General features: G+C 38.9%; 1 protein-coding gene across 1 annotated transcript in view; it reads left to right on the top strand.

The window, feature by feature from the left end:
* LOC121879953 overlaps window positions 1-25,411 on the top strand; it is a 31,911-nt gene that overhangs the window by 1,242 nt on the left and 5,258 nt on the right. Inside the window, exon 2 of the mRNA XM_042386800.1 lies at window positions 8,532-8,766. The gene's annotated coding sequence lies outside the window, so the exon portion shown is untranslated. The remainder of the gene's footprint in view (window positions 1-8,531; window positions 8,767-25,411) is intronic.

The following is a 25,411-nucleotide window of genomic DNA, read 5'->3' as shown; positions in this document are numbered from 1 at the left end:
ACTCTACACACTTTGTACCTTGCATGTTTTCCCTTGAGTCAGATGGCAATGTATCATTTCAACCCAAGCGTCATTCAGCTTTTGTCTCTCTGAATGAGGGACTGACAGAATTATTCGCATTTATTGACTACTCTATCTATCTATCTATCTATCTATCTATCTATCTATCTATCTATCTTCTCAACACAATTAGGCCTCGTCTCTCTCTCTCTCTCTCTCTCTCTCTCTCTCTCTCTCTCTCTCTCTCTCTCTCTCTCTCTCTCTCTCTCTCATGGCTTCTTGTTACTATTTTAAGGAACAAGGAAGGAAATTCGGTTGTAGGATTAACAGAGATTATGGAAGGCTTGGGAGTGGAAGGAAAGGAGGGATTAAGCAGAAAGGAAAGTTAGTTGTGTGAGGGAAAAAGAGAGGAAGGGAAGGGGAGGAGGGATGGAAGGGAAGGGGAGGAGGGAGGGGGAAGAAAAGAAGGAGATAGAGGAAATGGGGAAAGGTTGGCAATGATGCAAACACATGAATGATTATGGAAATAGGAAAATAGTTCAATAAATAATAATGAAAATACTGACACACGGATTATTATTATTATTATCATCATCATTATCATCATTGTTATTGTTTTATTATTATTATTATTATTATTGTTGTTATTATTATTATTATTATTATTGTTGTTGTTATTATTAAATGCTAAAGGAACGAACTGTTAAAAAAAATGACTTGTTTTGTTTACTGAACGAGAGACGACTCCTGTACACAGAGGTAAATAAGGTGAGCATAGTGACGTCTTGGGTTTGTTTATATAAATGTTAAGTCTCACAAGCTCAGCTCAGGGCGGCTCAAGCTGGTATGTTAAGAGATAATATTGTGCACGTGGCAGCTTACCAGATGACGCCAGGGAAATATTAAATAACAGATCGCCAGCTTGAAATTGTGATATAACCTCCAGCTTGAACATGTGTTATAACCTCCAGCTTGAACATGTGTTATAACCTCCAGCTTGAACATGTGTTATAACCTCCAGCTTGAACATGTGTTATAACCTCCAGCTTGAACATGTGTTATAACCTCCAGCTTGAACATGTGTTATAACCTCCAGCTTGAACATGTGTTATAACTGCCACTTTGTGTGTTTTAATATTCCATAAACGTCCTTTATGAGGCTGGAGTGTATCCGTTACTACAGCAGGCGCATAGAGGCAGGCGTGACCTACAATAGATAGTGGATATATCCTTCAACACGTTCCCTGGGTGTTACGCTCCCTTCCCTCCCTTCCTCCCTTCCCTCCCTTCCCTTCCCTTCCCTCCTTCCCTACCTTCCCTCCGTTTCCTCCCTCCCCCTTTCCTCCCTTCCTCCCTCCCCCTTCCTTCCCTTCCCCTTCCATCCCTTCCAACTTCCCTCCCTTCTTCCCTTCCCCTCGCTCCGTTCCCTCCTCTTTCTCTCTTTCCGTTTCTTCCCTCCCCTCTTCCTCCTTCCCTGCTGTGTAACTTATGTAGCTGTTCTTCGGTTGTTATTCATTATTCGTAGACAGATTGTATGCATAGCCACATAACTTTGTACATCACCGCCATTACCCATCACCCTAGGAGGCTCCCACCATCACCGCCACCCATCACCCTATAAGACTTCCACCATCACCACCACCCATCACCCTAGGAGGCTCCCACCATCACCGCCACCCATCACCCTATGAGGCTCCCACCACCCATCACCCTATGAGGCTCCCACCACCCATCACCCTACGCGGTTCTTCACCACACACAAACCACAACTAGTTCATGATATTCATTCCTCTTCCCAGACCCCAAGTCTCGCTGACAAACCTCCTCCTTCTTAGGTACTCAAGGGTTAAGTCATAGTACTCAAGGGGTTAGTTCATGGTACTCAAGAGGTTAAGTAATACTTCTCAAAATTGTTAAGTTCATAGTACTCAAGGGTTATGGTGTTCAAGGGTTAAGTAATCGTACTCAAGGGGTTAAGTCACGGGATACCGAGAGATACCGAAGCTTATGTCGGTCATATTTGAATTTTGTTTACAGGTATTCAATAGCTAGCTCTTAATTTTCATTTTATTATTAATTTGTAAATAATTTTACTTATTATTTGCTTTAGGTAATTAGTTACTGTATGTTATTTCTTTGTCTGGGTTTGTTCCAGTAGATATTTAAATTTTCCGCGTGCCCGAACTAGTTTATTGTGCAGCCTCATATTTCTATACGTGAGCTGTAGTTACTGTGGGGTTGAATATATACTGTCTATCAATATCTATGCATAGGTGGTGACTTATATGCCAGGTGCAAAGTGTGGATATACCCAACACACACACACACACACTAACTCCGTAGGCCTAGTGAGTTTGTGGGGGCGTTGGTGTGTAGAACATGGTATAGGGTCTGGTTAAGGGAGGGAGGAAGGAAGGTGTTGAGAGAAGACCGGGTGGGAACAAGACATCCGAAACTCTTAATGGGGTGTGTGTGTGTGTGTGTGTGTGTGTGTGTGTGTGTGTGTGTGTGTGTGTGTGTGTGTGTGTGTGTGTGTGTGTGTGTGTGTGTGTGTGTGTAAAGACATGTTAATAGTTAGTTAGCTATGATAATCCAAATCACTTATGACACTTAATACCTTCACTTAAACATACAGAATCACTATACTGTACCACACTTCATAACGTCATTACAATACAGGTTTATACATCATACACTCCGTCGTGTGTGATGTGTATGACCCCCCACACCCCACTTCCTCCTCCTCCCCATCCTCCCCCCCTCCCCCTCATCTTATAGTTTCTTAAATTATAATTATTTGAGACACTTGGGAAGGTAAGGAGTATGGTGGTGTGTTAAAATGGTTCACTTGTGCTGCCATGTTCCCTCACCCACAACTTCTTGGACCACCCCCCCCCCATTTTGATATTCCTGGTTCCGCCCCTGAGGAGATGATGATGGTGTTAGTAGTAGCAGTAGTAGTGGTAGTAGTAGTGGTAGTAGTCTTTCTCTCTCCTTCGTTCGGTTTTGCTCTGCCTCAGGGGAACGAGAACTTCTGCCCCAATGCCGACAACTGCTGCTGATATTGACTATGAGGCTACAGTCACTGAGCCGCATAGATCTGCGGCTCAACTAATTCAACACAGATAGAACATAAGAAAATAAGGAGTCTGCAATAGGCCGCTTGGCCTGTGCATGGCAGCTCCTGTCGAGAGTTACTACCACTCCCTATCATCCATGAATCTATCTAGCCCCCTTTTGAAACTTTCCAGAGTTCCCTCACTTACTACAAAGTTGCTAAGCTTGTTCCACTCGTCCACCACCCTATTTGTGAACCAGTTTCTTCCTATCTCCCTCCTAAACCTAAACTTATCCAACTTGAATCCGTTGCTCCGAGTTCTATCCTGCTCGGATATTATAAGAACTTTATCTATATCCCCTTTATTGATTCCTTTCACCCACTTCAATACTTCTATCATATCTCCCCGCACTCTTCGTCTTTCTAGGGAATGCAAGCTAAGTTTCTTTAACCTATCCTGATATGGAAGGTTTCTAAGTCCCGGAATCATTTTTGTCATTCTTCGCTGCACCGACTCTAGTGAATTTATATCCATTCTATAATAGGGGCACCAGAACTGAACCGCATAATCGAGGTGCGGCCTGACTAGCGCAAGATATAGTTGCAATAAGACCTCTGCACTCTTATTACTTACATTTCTAGATATAAAACCCAATACTCTGTTTGCCTTATTTCAAACATTAACGCACTGTTTTCTAGGCCGTAGGTCCGGGCTTACTAGTACCCCTAGGTCTCTTTCACAAGTCGACTTCTCTAGGTTGATGTTGTTAAGGCTGTATACATTATCAGTATTTGTTCTTCCAATATTAAGGAAAGCTATTTATGTATTAGGATATTTAATATTAAGATAATAAAATGGCGGCGAAGGTATGGCTATTGGGGGAGGCTGGAGGCCACGTTAAAAAAAAAGTAGTGGTAGTAGTAGTAGTGGGAGGAAGTGTGGTGGGGAAGTGGTGGTGAGGAAGTGGTGGTGGGGAAGTGTGGTGGGGAAGGGAGTGATAGTGTGAATGGGTGCCTTTGTACTGGGCTAGCTGCTGATAACACAGCCTCCACCACCCTACCGCACCACCCTACCGCACCACCCTACCACATCACCTAACCACACTATCCAGCCACACCATCCAACCACAACAACCCTACCACACCATCCTACCACACCACCCTACCGCACCACCCTACCGCACCACCTTACCACACCAACCCTACCACACCAACCCTACCACACCATCCTACCACACCACCCAACCACACCACCCTACCACACCATCCTACCACACCACCCAACCACACCACCCAACCGCACCACCCAACCACACCAACCCTACCACACCATCCAACCACACCACACCACCCTACCACACCACCTTACCGCACCACCCTACCGCACCACCCTATCACACCAACCCTACCACACCACCCTACCACACCAACCCTACCACACCACCCAACCACACCATCCTACCAGGTGTGAGACAAGGTCGTGCGTGTAATGAGTGAGGCGAAATGACAGTCATGTACAGGTAGATTGATTAAGTGAACAGGTAGAATGACTACATGTACAGGTAGAATGATTACACGTACAGGTAGAATGACTACATGTGCAGGTAGAATGATTACATGTACAGGTAGAATGATGGTATAGTGTAGATTAAGCAGTCACAGGTATGCAACAGTATACCTCTTTCTTACTTCCATTGGCCAAACTGGGTAGTAGTGAAAGTGTGTGTGTGTGTGTGTGGTAGTTGGTCAAGGTTGCAAACTTCCATAAACGAACTCATTTGCTCGCCACAGTGAGAAGTAAATAACCTACTGTACTTGTGTGATTGTGGTGGCAGCTGTTTTTATTTGCTAGGAATTGTGGTAGTGAATGTCTGTCGCTGTTACCCATTAATCTGCTGTTATTTTGTGATTGCAACCAAATCTGGGATATTGTGGTTAGGTTAAGTTTGGTGAGGATGATGTATTGTGTGTTGCTTGGGTCAGGTTGATGTGTTATGGGGTGTAACTGTCGCATCAATTTCCGTCGATTGATCTATTTTGTAGGTTAGGTTATATTACTGTTCACTGTAGGATAAGTAGTGTAGACCTGAGTGAGTAGGTTGGGTAGTGCCCTTGCCGTGGTGAGAAAGTTGGGGATTATAACCAGAATGACGGAAAATCGCATTGAGAAGTCACAGTGACCGCCGGATGTGGGCCACCTTGTTTACCTTCAAGGAGATGGTGTGTGTGTGTGTGTGTGTGTGTGTGTGTGTGTGTGTGTGTGTGTGTGTGTGTGTTAAAGATATGTCAAAAGAAAACCAGTACTTTTAGCCTACCTCGGATCACCTGAATAATAGTCTCCCAGATTATTTCACCGGTGATAAAACAGTTTAGGTTATGTTAAGTTAGGTTTGGTGCTCGTTCAATCAATCAGTACCGTGCTAATATTTGAGGGTTGGCGAGCACAGTCCTCCATTCTAAACCTTCTCGGGCTGTTTTTTACCAATCCTCTAAGGTTTTGTGTCTCTGGGGACTCTGTTTTTAATTCATTCATCCATCCTCCCCCTGGCCCTCCTATCCTCAACTTTGTCCATTAATATTTCTGGTATTATTCTCTCATCCCCAATTATATGACCAATGTATCTCGGTTTTTCTTTATCTGTACATTTCATGCATTTCTCTTTGAAGTTTTTGCTATCCTTAGTACTTCATTTGTTTTGGTTAAAACGTTCGTAACTACTAAAACGTTCATGGTTAAAACATTCGTAACTACTAAAACGTTCATGGCTGAAACTTCATAGGCCTGAAACATCCTCTTGTGAACGCGTTAAGTCGTCTGCGGTCTCAAGACGGCCCGAGGTTGAAACAATCCCCGTCGATAAAAACACCTCGAGCCTGAACCGTGCTGGAGGGCGGTGCTGGGCGACACCTGATACTGGTGACTTGTTGCCGAGGTGACCATAACAGCAGGAGGTGAGGCGCCTCTAACCCTCCACACTTCTCTTAGGTTCCTCTACTCCACCCCCCCCCCCTCTCTTTCTCTCCAAATTCACAGTGATACCCTTAAGCAGAACGAAAACCCATCCATTGATAACCAATAATGCCCAGATAGAATACAAAGTAGAAGCACCCTCCTGGGCCTGCATATATCCACGACAGGTTACTCCCATCATGTCCACACCAGGAAGGAAAAGGCAAGAAGAGAGCTGAGAAAACTATACCGCTTTAACGCGCTTCCTGAGGGAAATAAAACTCCGCCTGATGATGACATTTATCATACCGATATTAACTTACCCAGCAGTACCTCTTCATACTGTGAGCACCACCCAATTATTAAAATTATAGGTGGTTCTGATGAATCCCTGAAATTCGTCACAGGTGAAAGATACCCCTTCACCAGAACCACAGCCGAGATACATAGAGACCTGAGAATAAAACCCATCAACCAGCAGCTGCACACCCTGGCCAGCAGAGGCTGGCAAAAGATAGAACGACCAGAGCAAGAACTCCTTCAAAGACTCCCAACTTCCTTCCTCTCTCTCTCTCTCTCTCTCTCTCTCTCTCTCTCTCAAAAATAAAAAAGCTTACCTTGGGTTGTAGGGTGTCAGGAAGATTATATACCGGATATAAAGACAAAAAAAACCCACACGCTTATTTGACTTGGCGATTAAACACGCCAAAGGTTTAAACAGGGGGAGGACGGTGGCTAGGTTAGGTTAGCATTGAGGTGTTTTAATCATCAGGCGTAATGAACGGGGATGCCTAATAATCATGAGGTTCCTATACAGTGCATCTTGTGTGTGTGTGTGCCACAATATTTCGGTGCCACAATACTTCAGTGCCACAATGTAATGCAAGATGATAATGTAAATGTTTACATATGTACGTATAGTAACAATTATGTACGTCCATCATTGATGCTTTGTACAGCTATTTTGAAGGAACCTGTACTTGTTCTGTACCTGCATTTGTGCCTCGACTTGTACTATTGTTGAAATCCTGAAATCGATTAGTTGACAACTCTTGTACCCTCGCCAGTGTTACCAGTACAAGAATGTGACACCTGTAACAGAACGCGTGTACCCCCGCCAGTGTTACCAGTACAAGAATGTGACACCTGTAACAGAACGCGTGTACCCCCGCCAGTGTTACCAGTACAAGAATGTGACACTTGTAACAGAACGCGTGTACCCCCGCCAGTGTTACCAGTACAAGAATGTGACACTTGTAACAGAACGCGTGTACCCCCGCCAGTGTTACCAGTACAAGAATGTAACACGAACAGAGAACGCGTACCGCCAGTGCTACTTTGGTACAAAATGTATCATCGGTAACAGAACGCGTGTACCCCTGCCAGTGTTACCAGTACAAGAATGTGACACTTGTAACAGAACGCGTGTACCCCCGCCAGTGTTACCAGTACAAGAATGTAACACTTGTAACAGAACGCGTGTACCCCTGCCAGTGTTACCAGTACAAGAATGTAACACTTGTAACAGAACGCGTGTACCCCCGCCAGTGTTACCAGTACAAGAATGTAACACTTGTGTGCTGTAATGTTGTATTGTGGCTGTTGACGCACTTAGTACTCTTATAAACATACCGGTATATAATTTCAGTCCATTGACATTTAAGACGGCCTAAACTTAACGAGTGGTTGGGTAGTTTTGGTTAGGAAGGATAAGTTTGGTTACTTTGTGTCGCCCAAGAAAATAAATGGTTTGGTTGTGTAGCATTTCGGGGTATTTCTTTTTATACTGCTAAGTTTGTTAGACCAGCGGCTGCTCCCCTACAGCCTATGGCTTACTGACTGTCGGACGCTGATTAACAAAATTCTTTTAACAAAAATCTTGGTGGCGCATCAGGCATGACCAATTGTGACCCAGAGTTATTGTTATGTTTTGTTAATTATGTTCCGGTTTACCCTAGGGGGCGAGCCTCACCACACACACACACCCCGATTTATCTGGACACTTTCTCAGTCTCTGTTAAAAAGAAGTACGTTGGTCATGTGCCGTTTATTTGGGTATATTGTGTGGCGGCCTCCTTCCCCTCGTACCCAGGAAGCTGGGCTGGGCTGGGGGGGTGGTCTAGTAGCTGTGGGCGGGTTGCTGCTCCACCTTTATATGGTACAAGATAATTTAGTGTGTTGGTAATGGTGTGTTTAATGGTGCATGTAAATATTTGGTGTAGGGGTGGAGAGCCTCACTGAGCTAGAATAATGTGAGGATCAGGTACTCTAGTAATGAGCGACCTTTCTGGCGTGAGGTGGTGGCGGCGGTGGAGGTGCTGGTGGTAGCAGTCATTGTCGCGAGTTCACATTTGTGGGGTAATCCTGGGGGGGTGGGGGGGGGACGCCTGCCCGGGGCATTGTTGTTCCCCGGGGGGCTTCATGCCTCCATCCTCTCGCCCACCCATTGCCTCACCCACCACGTGTCCACCACCACTTGGTAGAGACACTGATCAACCAACACTTACACCATATCTCCTCCAGGTACCTGATCACCACGCCAGCAGCACGCAGCAGTCCACCGTAGCACCACGCAGCAGTCCACCGTAGCACCACGCAACAGTCCACCGTAGCACCACGCAACAGTCCACCGTAGCACCACGCAGCAGTCCACCGTAGCACCACGCAACAGTCCACCGTAGCACCACCGCAGTAGGTGTGGTCGGGCCTGCCTGGCTGTTTACTCAACAAGCCAAGATACGCTAATCACTTATTACAGGTGTGTACTGTTCCATACAAAGTTGAAATAACCACTAACTATACTAATTATTATTAATATCGATAACGTTAATTAATGATATCAAGAAGTATCAGAGTATTGTTGCTGTACACCCAGCCAAGGTAACACGAGGGATGAATGTTTAGTATATGCAGTCAACAGTGTGTGTGTGTGTCTGTCTATAATCAAAGTTTGTAAAAGCAATTCGTCCAATTATTTGAATGGGATGAGGAAGGGGTGAAGATGGTTGTCTGAGTGTATTGGTCATTTGTGGCCGAAAATATGCCATTGTCACCTGACTTGTTAAATATTGAATGTTAATTATATTCACGACCGTTAATAGATAATGTCAAGAAAAGTTTGGTTTTCATCAAGAACACTTTCTCAGATTACAACCTAATTAAGAACCACATTAAAACTAACCTAACCTAACCCTGAAATGACCAAATTCTTCAGTACAACGCGTCCTCCGTCATAGTTAACTCAACACGGCTGTAACATATTGTCAGGTTAGTTTACCTGGCAGTAATGGTGAAGGGAGGCTGTAATGACTGGTTGTGATTGGTGGATCTCTTCTCGGCTCTATCACTGTCACGATAAATATTGAACAATAAACTATTCATCATTATTTTAGATCATCAGAAGTTTCCAAATGTTCGTATATTTAAATAATGAAAAATATATAAATAAATTAGCACCCTAACCCAACCACAGCTGTCACAAGATTCTCACATCATTTTTTTTTCATTATTTAAGCAAATATACGAACACTTGGTAACTTCTCACGGTCTAAAATAATGAGGAAGAGTAAATACAAACGTAGTGGTGGTTCCCCTCTAACACGCTACAGGGGCACAAGACGTAAAATTCTTTGCTCTCAATAAAGAAGAAAAAAAGAGTTTGAGTGGAGTAAATTTTTGAGTCCTATTAAACTGAAGGAGCGAGGGGTGGTGACTCAGGTGGTCTTTCTACCTGCATTTCTTACCCTCCCTCTCCCCCTGCCTCTCCCTCTCCCCCTCTTTCACCTGTTTCTATTTTTCCCCCTCCTTCCCTCCCCTTCCCTACATTCCACCCCGTGAGTGAAGGTTATATCAGTGGTGCCCTTCACTGTCTTGCTGGTTGGTCCCTGCTGTATTGTGGAGGCCATGTGAGCAGTTATGACCACCTCTCCCTCCCTCCCTCCCTCCCTCCCTCCTTCCTTCCTTCCTCTTAACTGTCACTGATGGGTGGTGTGTGTGTGGGGATGTTAGATGGAACGTGTTCATAAAATATACCAGTAAAGTACACGTGGTGGTCAGGTGGTTAGGTTAGGTTAGGTTTTAATCAAGATGGATTAGGTTAGATTTGGTTAGGTTAAGTTAGATCAATATGAATTATAGCTGTGGTCCGTTATCATGGAGTAAACAGAGCTATAGTTCCAGTGCTTTCGCTACACCTATAGCTGTGTCCTGGTGACTGTGTGTGTCCTGGCGACTGTGTGTGTGTGTGTCCTGGTGACTGTGTGTGTGTGCGTCCTGGTAACTGTGTGTGTGTGTGTCCTGGTGACTGTGTGTGTGTGTGTCCTGGTGACTGTGTGTGTGTGTCCTATGACTGTGTGTGTGTGTGTCCTGGGTGGACTGTGTGTGTGTGTGTGTGTCCTGGTGACTATGTGTGCGTCCTGGTAACTGTGTGTGCATCCTGGTGACTAGTGTGTGTGTGTGTCCTGGTGACTGTGTGTGTGTCCTGGTGACTGTGTGTGTGTGTCCTGACTGTGTGTGTGTGTGTCCTGGTGACTGTGTGTGTGTGTGTGTGTGTGTGTCCTGGCGACTTTGTTGTGGTGACTGTGTGTGTGTGTGTGTGTGTGTGTCCTGGCGACTTTGTTGTGATGACTGTCCCGGTGACTGCGATATGGTAGATGCAGCCTACAGCTAGAGGCAGACCGTCAGCCAGAGTGTGATTGGCTGGGGGTCTGTGTCTATTGGAATCCTAATATAGAAAGGCGATTGGTGAGGTTAAGTTAGATTAGACTTGGTGAGTTAAAATAGATTGAGATATAGAAGTTAGGTTATGTTACGTTAGTTATGTTTGTGTCCTCAACTATAAAGGAACAGAAAAAAAAATCCAAGTTTTAGGTCTAGTTCGTGGTAATTTTTGTAACAGCGGCCCGGCGTTCACTCTGGCGGGGTGCATCACTCGCCTTTGTCCAGCGACCATCACATTCGCGGGGATTAAGCCCGGTTTCCCTTGTTAGGCGTCGCCAGCCTATTTATGGCGGGTCGTATTTACGGAAACTCTTGAGTATTTGAGGCCATTGTTCACCAGGTTTATCAGTTCTCTTGTGAGAGATCTGTATTGTTGTAAATATTTGTCACATGTCATAATAGATCACCAGATTATATAATGCGTTAGTGTACGTTTACAGATTATATATTCGTTAGTATTCGTTTACAGATTATTTATTCATTAGTGTACGTTTACAGATTATATATTCGTTAGTATTCGTTTACAGATTATAATAAGCTTTGATGTGCGTTTACAGATTATAATAAGCTTTGATGTGCGTTTACAGATTATAATAAGCTTTGATGTGCGTTTACAGATTATAATAAGCTTTGATGTGCGTTTACAGATTATAAACGTTTTCTTTAGCTCGGGAAAAATTTGGATATCTTGTCGGGGTGCTGACCGTTGTGGCTGTGAATATGGGAGTCATTGTACGCTCAGACTTTTACAATGATGGACATGAACGCCAGGTAGCCAGGTTGTGATAGGTTGAAGTCCGTGACGTCATGTTTCTAAGAGGGCATCGGGGAATTTCTGACAGCCATTCTCAAGATCAAGCTGACAACACGACCCAGCTTAAACCTAACTTAACCCAACGTAACCTAACTTAGCCCACCGTAAGCTAACTTGGCGTAACTTAGCTTAAAACGTTTTATATTAGGTTAAGAAAGTTTGGTTAGGTTAGTGTTATGCGTGGTCAGGGTGAGGTGGTGTTGTGGGTAAGGTAGGTTGTGTTCAACTCTCCCCACGGCCTGTGATTCCCCACAAAGGATTGGGTTAACAGATCGATGGCAGAGATGAGGTTTAACGCGTGGCTGCTGTGAAAAGGATTGGAAACCTAACCTAACCTAACCTCACCTAATCTCGCCTCGCCTAACCTAACCAAACCAAACCTAACCACATTTATCACCAATCTTGATCTCCGGTAGTGACCACCTGACCGTGTGTTCTCCCTGTGTCTCCTGTGTCTCCCCTGTGTCTCCCCTGTGTCTCCCCTGTGTATCCCCTGTGTCCTCTGTGTACTTGCTAATCTCACATGAGTGTTAGTCGCACCTTAGCATGGCCGATGATGTATATCTAAGTGGAGGTGAGGGAGTGGATAGTGGTGGAGGTGAGGGAGTGAATAGTGGTGGTGGTGAGGGAGTGAATAGTGGTGGTGGTGAGGGAGTGAATAGTGGTGGTGAGAGAGGGGATAGTGGTGGTTGGTGGTGGTGAGGGAGTGAATAGTGGTGGTGAGAGAGGGATAGTGGTGGTTGGTGGTGGTGAGGGTGAATAGTGGTGGTGAGATAGTGTTGGTGGTGGTGAGAGTGAATAGTGGTGGTGAGAGAGGATAGTGGTGGTTGGTGGTGGTGAGGGAGTGAATGGTTATGGTGGTCACTGGTAGGATAAGCTGTACTATCTGGCCATCAGTTCCCAGGAGAATGCTTGCCCGGTACCTACTCTGGCACAAGGTTGCTATAGCCCTGGAGTATTATAAGGTGTCATGGCCTCAGGGAGTGTCATTAAGTGTCATGGCCTCAAGGGGTGTCATAATGTCATGGCCTCAAGGAGTGACAAAAATGCCCTGAGGTTAGGTTAGGTTTGTGTTAGTTTAGGATATTGCTAGCGTTAGTTTAGTGTTAAGTTAGGTTAGTTAGCGTTAGGGCGGTCAATCTCAAGGTAAACTGAGCTTGGTTGCCCCTTCCCTCCTCTCCTCGCACCTCCCCGCCCCCCCGCCCTGCTCCACCGCTGTAGTCATGTTCTTTCCATAATGCACCTGTCTTGTCCCTCTTCCCCCCTCCCCGACCAGTGACAGTTCCACAAACAGGTTCGTCTTTTTATTATCCGTTTTCTCTCACGAGTCGAATTTTTTCAGGGGTGTCTTGTGTAGTTTTTCCCAGGCGGCACCACCACACATGTTGGGAGAACGATTTAGTCCCTGTCAGTAGCATGTTGTTCCCGTCTTGTATACCTGTCATGTTCCATTTTCTTAACAGTTCTCACCAACATGTCAAGGTAACTAGTGGAAATTATAATATTATATCACATAATCTCAGTTTTCTTTCACTGGCGGCGTTTTTTTTTTTTCAAGGGTGTCTTGTGTAGTTCCCCAAAGGCGTCAGTCCCCCACTCCATCCATCACATAGGGTTGCCGCTGTTATCTGTCATCTAGCGGTACAGCAGCCTGTGTCCTCTTCTTGTCGGTCTTCCCACATATTATTTTGTCGGTTCATAGGTGACACATTCTCTGCTTCCTCTGATTGATTAATAGTAGTAGTAATTTAAGGTTATCTCGTGTTATTTGTGTAGTTTTGTATTAAATTATTATTAATAGTATTGTTATTTTTTTATACTATTTTAGTATTAATATTTTTTCTTCACTTGTTCCCACCATCTTATCCACCGAGCACTATAGCTCATTATAACTCTCCTCCTTATGTACACAAGCAAACTCTCACACACTCTTTCCGCCTCATTGTGAAGCTTGGGAAGTGTAGGAAGGATGGGGAGAATAGGAGGGATGGGGGAGAAGGAGATTGAATAAGGGGAGAAGACAAGGTGAGGAAGGCGTTGTTAGAGAGAGACAGAGAGAGATTTTCAATCGTGTAAGTTCTATGTTTTTTCGACCATATTTTCTAACCTTCTGCCCCTCTTCCCTTCCCCTCTCCTCTTCTCCCCTCTCCTCCCCTCCCCACTTCTTCCCTCTCTCCTCCCCTCCCCTCGTCTTCCTTCCCCTTACCTCCCCTCGTCACGGTGTTGTGTTCCCAGGGTTACACGTATATAGATAAGGCCTCGGAATGACACCTCCAGCCTTACCACTGAGTCTTGTAAACATGGTGTATTGCCCCTCGCCCTCACCCACCTTCCCTCTCCTTTCCTTCCCTTCCTCTCCTTACCCTCCCTCTCTTCTCCTTCCTTCCTTCCTTCCTTCCTTCTTCCCTCCCCCCGCCATTCTTTTATTCCCTGTTTCGTCTCTCCCACTTTATCTCTCACATCAGTGTGTGTGTGTGTGTGTATAACTGTTTTTTCTTTATAACAGTAGTATAACACAGTAATGGGGAGAACATAATATCTCTACCTTTACCAACTGTGTATCTGTTGGGTGACTGTTAGTGTGTATAACAGTTACTTATGAAACTGTCCTATATGTAACAACCTTCCTGGGTTGTCACCACTTGTAACAATCACTTGAGAAGCACGTTACTTTATATTTTAGACAAACTAAAATCTGAATCAAAGTTTATTGGATCTTCTGTAGTGAAATCCAATGTGTTCCTTTTCTGTGTGTATTATAAAAGGTTTCTATGTACACTTTTAAAAAGGAGTATCACCGTAACTTAATCACTGTAGCTATGATTGTTAAATGAGGACGGAGGCTATGTTAAACAGCTCTCCTTAAGTACGTCCTGTTGGTGTGAGGGGTTGAGTAAGAGTGCCTGTAATACCCGTCGAGGGAGAACGGTAACGTACGTCCTCCCTCGAGGGAAGACAGAACCATCCACGATGGCTCTCAATAAAGTCTTCCTCTAGTCAAGGACATCAAACTACTGCCCGCATCAGGTGGCCAGAGAGCCGGCTACTTAATGCCTTAACTCAGTACCAAGTGACGCGACTTCCCTTGGGCACACCTTAACACGTGCTCTAAACATGCTACCTCATAGCTATTGGAAAGTTACAGGGGATGACAGAGTATATAAGTCTAATGTAATTAACCCATTTCTATAAATACTTCTGCCTATAAGACAGGGGCTATTACATGTGTGTGTGTGTGTGTGTGTGTGTGTGTGTGTCACCTCCAGGACCACTGCCGTCATAGAATGTGAGTTGGAAATCTCGCTTTGGTTCAGATGGTGTGAAAGTGACCATCTGGTGTGTGTGTCGAGAGATTAGAGACCAATGAAGCTTCTCAGGTGCCGATCTGCTCATTTATACTGTTACTCTCAAATGGCCCAGAAGGCAATTAGTGTTACAAAGTGTAGAACCTTTCACACGACACACCTGTACTGTATACCTGCACTGTCTATGAACAATTTTATACCTGCATCGTATAATGTACACACACACACACACACACACACAAAGAAGCGTTAAATATCATTAAAATTAACACACATTAGCAAACTTTTCTCAGATTTAAATCGAAAACTTTGGAAACTTTGCGAGAAAAAAATGCAAATTTCACTCAAAAACTTTCCCACGGGATGACAAGCTAATGTGACCTGGCGGGGAAGGTGAGGTGACAGCAGGGGGGGGGTGAGACTCTAAGGAATCAATTATTTCACAGTACCTCCCCATCCCCTCTCTCTTCCCTCCTCTCCTCCAGGGCCGGATTTACCAATAGGCCAAGTAGACCATTGGCCTAGGGCCCACCGGTATCTGGGGGTCCACTGAAACTAATTTGTCGCGCAGCGTGCCAGCATATAACCTTGTTTCAAGCGTACACCGAGTATTTCATTATATAATATATTCATAACCATAAGGGCCCCTGTACAATAAGTATAGGCCCGCATTGGTCTTCAACTGGTGGGCCATGGGGTGGTTCTCAGGTGGGCCACGGACTAAGCCCTATAGTCAAATGAAGAAAATAAGATGAAATAAGATAATAAAAAAAATATATATACATTTTTTAAATGTCCGTGTCCCACCATCGATCTATCTATCTATCTATTTATCTATCTATCTATACATACATATATACTGGAGAGAGAGAGAGAGAGAGAGAGAGAGAGAGAGAGAGAGAGAGAGAGAGAGAGACCTTCAGCGCCTTGACGTGTGAAGGACACGATCATTTCACGTTCAGTACGTGTCAGGGTTACCGTTGGTTTGCTGACAGCTCGCTCAGCCAGTCATTATCTTCTCAGCCTCAGCTCAGAGTGAATGACTACTCGGAAATAAAGAAGCTGTTTAGCTTCTTAACGGAGTATGACAGTATGAAATATGATGATCTCAAAGCCCAACTGGAATTAGTTGTCAGTACCTATTCCAGTGACCTGGAAGCATCTGTTCTAGATGAGTTTTTGCAATTTAAAGACATTTTGTCTTCTGAATCTGACAGGTCAGTGACAAAAATCTCTACTTATCTGAGGTCCAAAGATGGTATTTTGACAACTGCCTTTCCAAACATTAGTATCTTGGTAAGAATTTTCCTTACCATACCCATTACAAATTGTGAAGGAGAGAGGTCTTTCTCTACTCTGTCTAGGGTGAAAATTCACCTGAGGTCTACCATGGGACAAACCAGATTAAACTCACTTTCATTATTATGCATTGAATCTGGTCTCCTACAATCCCTTGACACAAACAGTATCATTGACAATTTTCCATGAAAAAAATAGGAAGAATTTATTTTGAAATTCACACGGTTTGCTGTACTTCATGTGCTTGGAAAATCGATTATGCTTTAAGTTAATTGTATTTGTTTCATTATTCCCATATATAAGATGTACATGATATAGAACTAATTTGATTATATCTATTGATGTGGCACATTGTGATGAAATTCTTATTTCTTATAATATTATAATATTATGATAGTATGTAATAATGCAGATATCAAATTTTGGTTAACAGATCCTTAATCAGCATGTTCAGGAGTACCTATACTGAGATTTTGAGCAAAATCTATTTTTTGGCCGAAAATGACAAAAATCGTAAGTCTTAAGCCTTACAGGATTTTTGGCCAAAAAATCGATTTTGTTCAAAATCTCGATCAAAACTTTATTGACAAAATTTGATATCTGAATTAATACTTATTCAAATAGGTTTTTGAAATTGTTCAAATGGCTTTTGAAAGAAATTTTTAATTATTTTGCAGAGTCATTTGAATAAGTAATAATGCAGATATCAAATTTTGGATTATAGATCATAATCAGCATGTTCAGGAGTACCTATACTGAGATTTTTGGGCAAAATCTATTTTTGTGAAATGACAAAAATCGTAAGTCTTAAGCCTTACAGTTTTGGCCAAAAAAATCGATTACATTCAAATCTCGTATTAACTGAATTTAGCAGTCGTTTCTATTGACAAATTGATATTCAGATTAATACTTGTTCGTATTTTAGAAAGAAGCCATTCCAGTAAACTTTTTGAAAATTTTAATTACTTTTGCAAGTCATTTGAATAGTAATAAATACCAAATATCAAATTTTGGTTAACAGATCTCTTAATCAGCATGTTCCAGGAGTACCTATACTGAGATTTTTGAATTAAAATCGATTTTTGACCGAAAATGACAAAAATCGTAAGTCTTAAGCCTTACAGGATTTTGGCCAAAAATCATTTGTTCCGTCTATAAACTACTCTAACTGTCTGATAGAAGAACCTAACCAAAGGCCGATATCTAGATATTACTTGTTCAAATAACTTTTAAAAGTAATTCAAAATGGCTTTTAGAAAATTTTAATTACCTTTGCAAGTCATTTGAATAAGTAATAATGCAGATATAAAATTTTTGGTTAAAAGCAGATCCTTAATCAGCATGTTCAGGAATTACCTATACTGAGATTTTAGGCAAATCTATTTTTGGCCAAAATGACACAAATCGTAAGTCTTAAGCCTTGGGATTTTGGCCAAAAAATCGATTTTGTTCAAAATCTTCATTATCGCCTCCCTATACTGATAGAATGACAAATTTGATATCTGAATTATTACTTATTCAAATAACTTTTAGAAGTGTTCAAATGACTTTTTAGAAAATTTTGAAATTACTTTTGCAAGTCATTTGAATAAGTAATAATGCAGATATCAAATTTTGGTTAACAGATCTAACTATCGGCATGTTTCAGGAATTACCTATATACTGGAATTTTTGAGCAAAATCTATTTTTTTGGTAAAAATGACCGTCGTAAGTCTTAAGCCTTGGGATTTTGGCCGAAAAAATCATTTTGTTCCAAATCTCGATCTAAGCTACTCCTGAATTTTATCTGATTAGAACATATTGACATAAAAATTGTTTATCTAATTATTACTTGTTCAAATAACTTTTAAAGTATTCAAATAAACTTTGAGAATTTGAGTACTTTTGCCAGAAGTCATTTGGATAAGTAATAATGCAGATATCAAATTTTGGTTAGCAGATCCTTAATCAGCATGTTCAGAGGTACAAGTTTTGAGCAGAAATCTATTTTTTAGTAAAGTGACGAAATCATGGGCTTAAACCTTTAGGATTTTTGGCCAAAAATCGATTTTGTTCAAATCTAATATTGACAAATTGAATACTTGTTCAAATGGCTTTTAGGAAATTCTATTTCAAATAAACTTTAGAAAATTTTCATTTACTTTTTTTGATCATTGAATAAGTAATAATGCAGATATCAAATTTTTGGTTAACAGATCGCCAATCAGCATGTTCAGAATTACCTATACTGAGATTTTTAGTAAAATCTATTTTTTGGCCAAAAAATGACAAAAAATCGTAAGGCTTTTAATTAAGCCTTACAGGATTTTGGCCAAAAATCATTTTTATTCCAAAAAATCTCAGTATAAACATTTATCGTTTCCTGATGACAAAATTTGATATCTGAACAATACTTGTTCAAATATTTTTAGTGTTCAAATGAAGCTTTTAGAAAATTTTAGTACCTTTGCAGAGTCATTTGGACAAGTAATAATGCAGATATCAAATTTTGGTTAACAGATCCTAAATCAGCATGTTCAGAATTGCCTATACTGAGATTTTGAGCAAAATCTATTTTTTACTGGCCGAAAATGAAAAATCGTAAAAGGCTTAAGCCTTACACAGGATTTTGGCCAAAAAAATCGATTTTTGTTCAAAATCTCAGCTACCTCAGGTATCTTTGATTAAATTCCTGTTGACAAAATTTGATATCTGAATAATACTTGTTCAAATAACTTTTAGAAATTGTTCAAATGAAGCACTAGAAAATTTTAATTACTTTTTGCAAGTCATTTGAATAAGTAATAATGCAGATATCAAATTTTGGTTAACAGATCGTAATCCCAGCATGTTCCAGAATTGCCTATACTGAGATTTTGAGCAAAATCTATTTTTTGGCCGAAAATGGCAAAATGTGAGTCTTAAGCCTTACAGGATTTTGGCCAAAAATCGTTTTGTTCAAAATCTCAATATGAGCTGTCTGATGACCTATCTAGACCAATACTGATCAAATAACTTTAAAAGTGTTCAAATGGCTTTTAGAAATTTTAATTACTTTTGCAAGTCATTTGAATAAAGTAATAATGCAGATATCAAATTTTTGGTTAACAGATCGTAATCCAGCATGTTTAGGAGTACTATACTGAGATTTTGAGCAAGGAAATCTATTTTTTGGCTGAAAATGACAAAATCGTAAGGCTTAAGCCTTACAGGATTTTTTATTAATCGATTTTGTTCAAAATCTCATCCAAATACTGTTCCTACTGATTAGAACCTATTGACAAAATTATTCTCGAATATACTTGTTCAAATAAACTTAGGGAAAATGTTCAAATGGCTTTTAGAATTTAATTACTTTTTGCCAAGAGTCGTTGAATAGAAGTAATAATGCAGATATCAATTTGGTTAACAGATCGTAATCAGCATGTTTGGTACCTATACTGAGATTTTGACAAAATCTATTTTTGTGAAATGACCAAAAATCGTAAGGCTTAAGCCTTGCAGGATTTTTAGCCAAAAATCGATTTTTATTCAAATACTCTAATTTATGTGATCTATTGACAAAATTGACTCTCTGATTAATACTTATTCCAAATAACTTTAAAGAAATGTTCAAATGGCTTTTGAAAATTTTCGGAAATTACTTTTGCAGTCATTTGGATAAATGTGTCTGAATATCAAATTTTTGGTTAACAGATCGTAATCAGCATGTTCAGGAGTACCTATGCTGAGATTTTTGAGCAAAGATCTGTTTTTTGGTAAAAATGACCAAAAATCGTGAGCTTAAGCCTTACAGGATTTTCTAACTAGTCGATTTTTGATACAAAATCGATAAATAGGCTGTCTTTGATAAAATTGACCAAAATTGACTATCTGAACCATACCATTCAAATAACTTTGAAATGTTCAAATAGCTTTGAAAAATTTAATTGCTTTTTGCAAGTCATTTGAATAAGTAATGCAGATATCAAGTTTTGGTGTAAGGTCATAATGTAGCATGTTCAGGAATTACCTATACTGGAATTTTTTGAGCAAAATCTATTTTTTGGCCGAAAATGACCAAAATGTATAAGGCTTAAGCCTTACAGGATTTCCTGGCCAAAAAAAATCGATTTTGTTCAAAATCTCGATATAAATACTCTAGACTATACTGATCAAGACATTGACAAATTTGATATCTGGATAATACTGTTCAAATAACTTTTAGAAATTATTCAAATGAAGCTTTAAGAAAATTTTAATTACTTTTGCAAGTCATTTGGACGAAAGTAATAATCCAGATATCAAATTTTGATTCAAACTGGAATTCCCTTAATCAGCATAATTTCAGAATTGCCTATACTGAGGTTTGAGCAAAATCTATTTTTGGCCGAAAATGACAAAATCGTAAGGCTTTTAAAATTAGAGCGCACGAGTTTTGGCAAAAATCGATTTTGTTCCAAATCTCTCAACACTCCTAATTGACAAAAACTGAATTGACTGTTCAAATAGCTTTTTAGAAAGTGTTCAAATGGCTTTTAGAAAATTTTAATTACCTTTGCAAGTCATTTGAATAAGAAATAATAATGCAGATATCAAATTTTGGTTAACAGATCATATCAGCATGTTCAGAATTACCTATACTGAAGGATTTTGAGCAAATCTATTTTTGTGAAAAATGACAAAATCGTAAGGCTTAAGCCTTACAGGATTTTTAATAAAATCGATTTTTGATATAAACTACTCCTATTTATGCTGATAAAGAACATTGACAAAATTGATATCCTGAATACTTGTTCAAATAACTTTTAAGGAAGTATTCCAAATGGCTTTTTAAAATTTTAGTACTTTTGCAAATCATTTGAATAAGTAATATTGAATCATCAAATTTTAGTTAACAGATCCTTAATCAGCATGTGTTCAAGGTACCTATACTGAGAATTTTGAGCAAAATCTATTTTTTGGCCGAAAATGACAAAAATCGTAGGCTTAAGCACTTACAGGATTTTTTTTGGCCAAGGCTCGTTTTGTTCAAAATCTCGTATAAATATTCTGAACATGCTGATCTTCTTTGTGACAAAATTTGACTATCTGGATATACTTGTTCCAAATAACTTTTAAAGAAGGCCATTTAAATGAAAAACTTTTGAAATTTTAATTACTTTTGCAAGTCATTTGAATAGAAAGTAATAATAAGTATATCAAATTTTGGTTAACAGATCCTTAATCAGCATGTTTAGAATTACTGTGATTTGAGCAAAATCTATTTTTTTGGTAAAAGTAACAAAAGAAATCGTAAGGCTTAAGCCTTACAGGATTTTTAATAAAAATCGATTTTTTGTTAAAATCTGATATATAGGAACCTGTTAACCAAAGTGATATCTAGACCAATACTTGTTCAAATAACTTTTAGAAATTATTCAAATGGCTTTTAGAAAATTTTAATTACTTTGCAAGTCATTTGAATAAGTAATAATGCAGATATCAAATTTTTGGTTAACAGATGCTTAATCCAGCATGTTCAGAATTACCTATACTGATTTTGAGCAAAATCTATTTTTTTTGGCCGAAAATGACCAAAATCGTAAGTCTTAAGCCTTACAGAGTTTTTGGCTAAAATCGATTTTTTGTTCAAAATACTCCTAGGCTATCTTGATAAACCTGTTTGACTCACCCCATTCAATGCTTTTAAAGTAATTCAAAAGTAGAAACTTGAAAATTTTTATTTTTGCAAGTCATTTGAATAAGTAATAATGCAGATATCAAATTTTGTAACGATCCTTAATCAACATGTTCAGGAGTACCTATACTGAGATTTTGACAAAAATCTATTTTTTGGCCGAAAATGACCAAAAATCGTAAGTCTTAAGCCTTACGGATTTCTGGCCAAAAATCTGATTTTGTTCAAAAATCCTCGGCGTGTCTCCTAATTATGCTGATCTCGATGACCAAAATTTGATAATTAATACTTGTTCAAATAGCTTTTAGAAAATATTTCAAATGGCTTTTTGAAATTTTAATTTAACATGAGTCATTTGAATAAGTAATAATGCAGATATCATTTTGGATTAACAGATCCTTAATCAATGTTCAGGAGTACCTATACTGAGATTTGCAGGCAAAAATCTATTTTTTGGTGAAAATAAAGCAAAATCGTAAGGCTTAAGCCTTACAGGATTTTGGCAAAAAATCATTTTATTTCCAAAATCTCGTGGCTATGCTAGAAACCTATTATTGGATATCTGAATACCACTGACTAAACTCAACTTTTAAAGAAACCATTCAAATGGCTTTTTAGAAAATTTTAATTACTTTTTTTAAGTCTTGAATAAGTAATAATGCAGATATCAAATTTTGGTTAACAGATCCTTAATCAGCATGTTTACGGAGTACCTATACTGTAAATTTTTGACCGGAAATCTATTTTTGGCCGAAATGAAATAAAAATGTGAGCTTAAGCCTTACAGGATTTTTAATAAAAAATCATTTTGTTCAAAAATCTCAATATAAATACTCCTATTATCTTTAAAATTAAATTATTGACAAGGGTAATATCTAGATATACTGTTCAAATATTTAGAAAAATGTTCAAATGGCTTTTTAGAAAATTTAATTTACTTTTTTGCAAGTCATTTGAATAAGTAATAATGCAGATATCAAATTTTTTGGTTAACAGATCAACCAATCAGCATGTTTAGGAGTACCTATGCTGAGATTTTTGAGCGAAATCTTTTTTGGCCGAAAATGACAAAAATCGTAGGCTAAGCCTGGGATTTTTTGGCCAAAAAATCGATTTTTGTTCCAAAATCAATCTCATCCCTAATTTATACTGATTCAAAATTCTCATTATTAAGTGACTCTGAACCATGCATTTCAATAAGCACAAAGAAAATTGTTCAAATGGCTTTAAGAAAATTTTAATTACTTTTTGCAGAATCATTTGAATAAAGTAATAATACCGAATATCAAATTTTTTTGGTTAACAGATCCTTAATCCAGCATGTTAGGGAGTACCTATACTGATTTTTGAGCAAAAATCTATCTATTTTTGGCCGAAAAGTAGCCGAAAATCATGATCCCCAGCCTTACAGGATTTTTGGCCAAAATCCGATTTTGTTCAAAATCAGTATAAACTACTCCTAATTTGATAGAACTGTTGACAAAATATAATTCAATACTTATTCAAGCATAAGCTTTTAAGAAAGTATTCAAATATGGCTTTTTAGAAAATTTTAATTACTTTTGCAAGTCATTTGAATAAGTAATAATGCAGATATAAATTTTTGGTTAACAGATCCTTAATCAGCATGTTAGATACCTATACTGAGATTTTTGAAGGCAAAATCTATTTTTTATTAAAAATGACAAAAATCGTAGGCTTAAGCCTTGGGATTTTGTAAAAATCGATTTTGTTCAAAATCAAACTCTAATTGACCAAGAATCTGAATACTTGTTCAAATAACAGAAATTGTTCAAATAAACGAAGAAAATTTAATTACTTTTTGCAAGTCATTTGAATAAGTAATATACAGATATCAAATTTTGGTTAACAAGATCCTTAATCAGCATGTTTTAGGAGTACCTATACTGAGATTTTGAAAAAATCTATTTTTGGCCGAAAATAATGAAATCATGCAAGGCTTAAAGCCTTACAGGATTTTGGCCAAAAATCGATTTTTGTTCAAAAAATCTCAATATAAATACTCTAGTATACTGATTAAGAAGACCGACAAAATTGATATCTAGACCAAATAGCTTTAGAAATGTTCAATGACTTTAAGAAAATTTTGAAGAGTACTTTTTTGCAAGTCATTTGAATAGTAATAATGCAGATATCAAATTTTGGTTTAACAGATCGTAATCAGCATGTTCAGGTACCTATACTGATTTTAGGCAAAATCTATTTTTTAATAAAAATGAGCAAAAATCGTAAGTCTTAAGCCCTTACAGGTTTCTGGCCGTCGATTTGTTCAAATATCAAATGACCAAAATTTGATAATACTTGTTCAAAATATTTTAAAAGAAACCATTCAAATAAACTTTTGAAAATTTTAATTACTTTTTGCAAGTCATTTGAATGAAGTAATAAATGCAGATATCAAATTTTGGTTAACAGATCTCATAATCAGCATGTTCAGGAGTACCTACTTACTGAGATTTGAGCAAAATCTGTTTTTTGTGGCTGACAAAATCGTAAGGCCAAAGCCTTACAGGATTTTTGGCCAAAAAATCGATTTGTTCAAAATCTCGATATACTCCTAGTATCTTGAATAGAACAAAATTGATATCTGAATTATTACGTTCAAATAACTTTTAGAAAATCATTCAATGGCTTTTAGAAAATTTTAATTACTTTTTGCAAGTCATTTGAATAAGTAATAATACAGATATCAAATTTTTGGTTAACAGATCCTTAATCAGCATGTTCAGGTACCTATACTGAGATTTTGAGCACAATCTATTTTTGGCCGAAATAGCCAAAATCGCTAAAAGGCTAAACCTTACAGGATTTCTGGCAAAATCGATTTTTATTCAAATCGACTACTCCTGAATTTGATAAAGACAAAAATTGATATCTAATTGATAGTGTTCAAATAGCTTTTTAGAAATTATTCAAATGGCTTTTAGAAAATTTTAATTACTTTTGCAAGTCATTTGAATAAGTAATAATGCAGATATCAAATTTTGGTTAACAGATCCTTAATCAGCATGTTCAGAGTACCTATACTGAGATTTTTGAGCAAAATCTATTTTTATTGAAAATGACAAAAAATCGTAAGTCTTAAGCCTTGATTTTTGGCCGAAATCGATTTTTGTTCCATATCTCATTCTATTATCTAGAATAAATGACAAATTATTCTGAATTACTTATTCTGATAACTTTTAGGAAAATATTCAAATGGCTTTAGAAAATTTTAATTACTTTTTGCAAGTCATTTGAATAAGTAATAATGCGAATATCAAATTTTTGGTGCTAGATCCTTAATCAGCATGTTCAGGGGGTACCTATACTGAGATTTTGAGCACAATCTATTTTTGTGAAAATGAAGAAATAAAAATCGTAAAAGGCTTAAGCCTTACAGGATTTCTGGCCAAAAATCGATTTTGTTCAAATCTCGACCTCTCAATGCCTCTAATTTGCTCTGATCGACAAGAATGATATCTGAATTATTAGTATTCAAATATTTTTAGAAATTGTTCCAAATGGCTTTTAGAAAATTTTAATTACTTTTGCAAGTCATTTGAATAAACAATAATCCAGATATCAAATTTTGGTCAACAGGTCCTTAATCAGCATGTTCAGGAG

Source organism: Homarus americanus, unplaced genomic scaffold (assembly GCF_018991925.1).
Source record: "Homarus americanus isolate GMGI-L3 unplaced genomic scaffold, GMGI_Hamer_2.0 scaffold50564, whole genome shotgun sequence".
In the NCBI taxonomy this organism is placed as follows: Eukaryota; Metazoa; Arthropoda; class Malacostraca; order Decapoda; family Nephropidae; genus Homarus; species Homarus americanus.
This window is presented reverse-complemented; position numbering and strand designations above follow the sequence as displayed.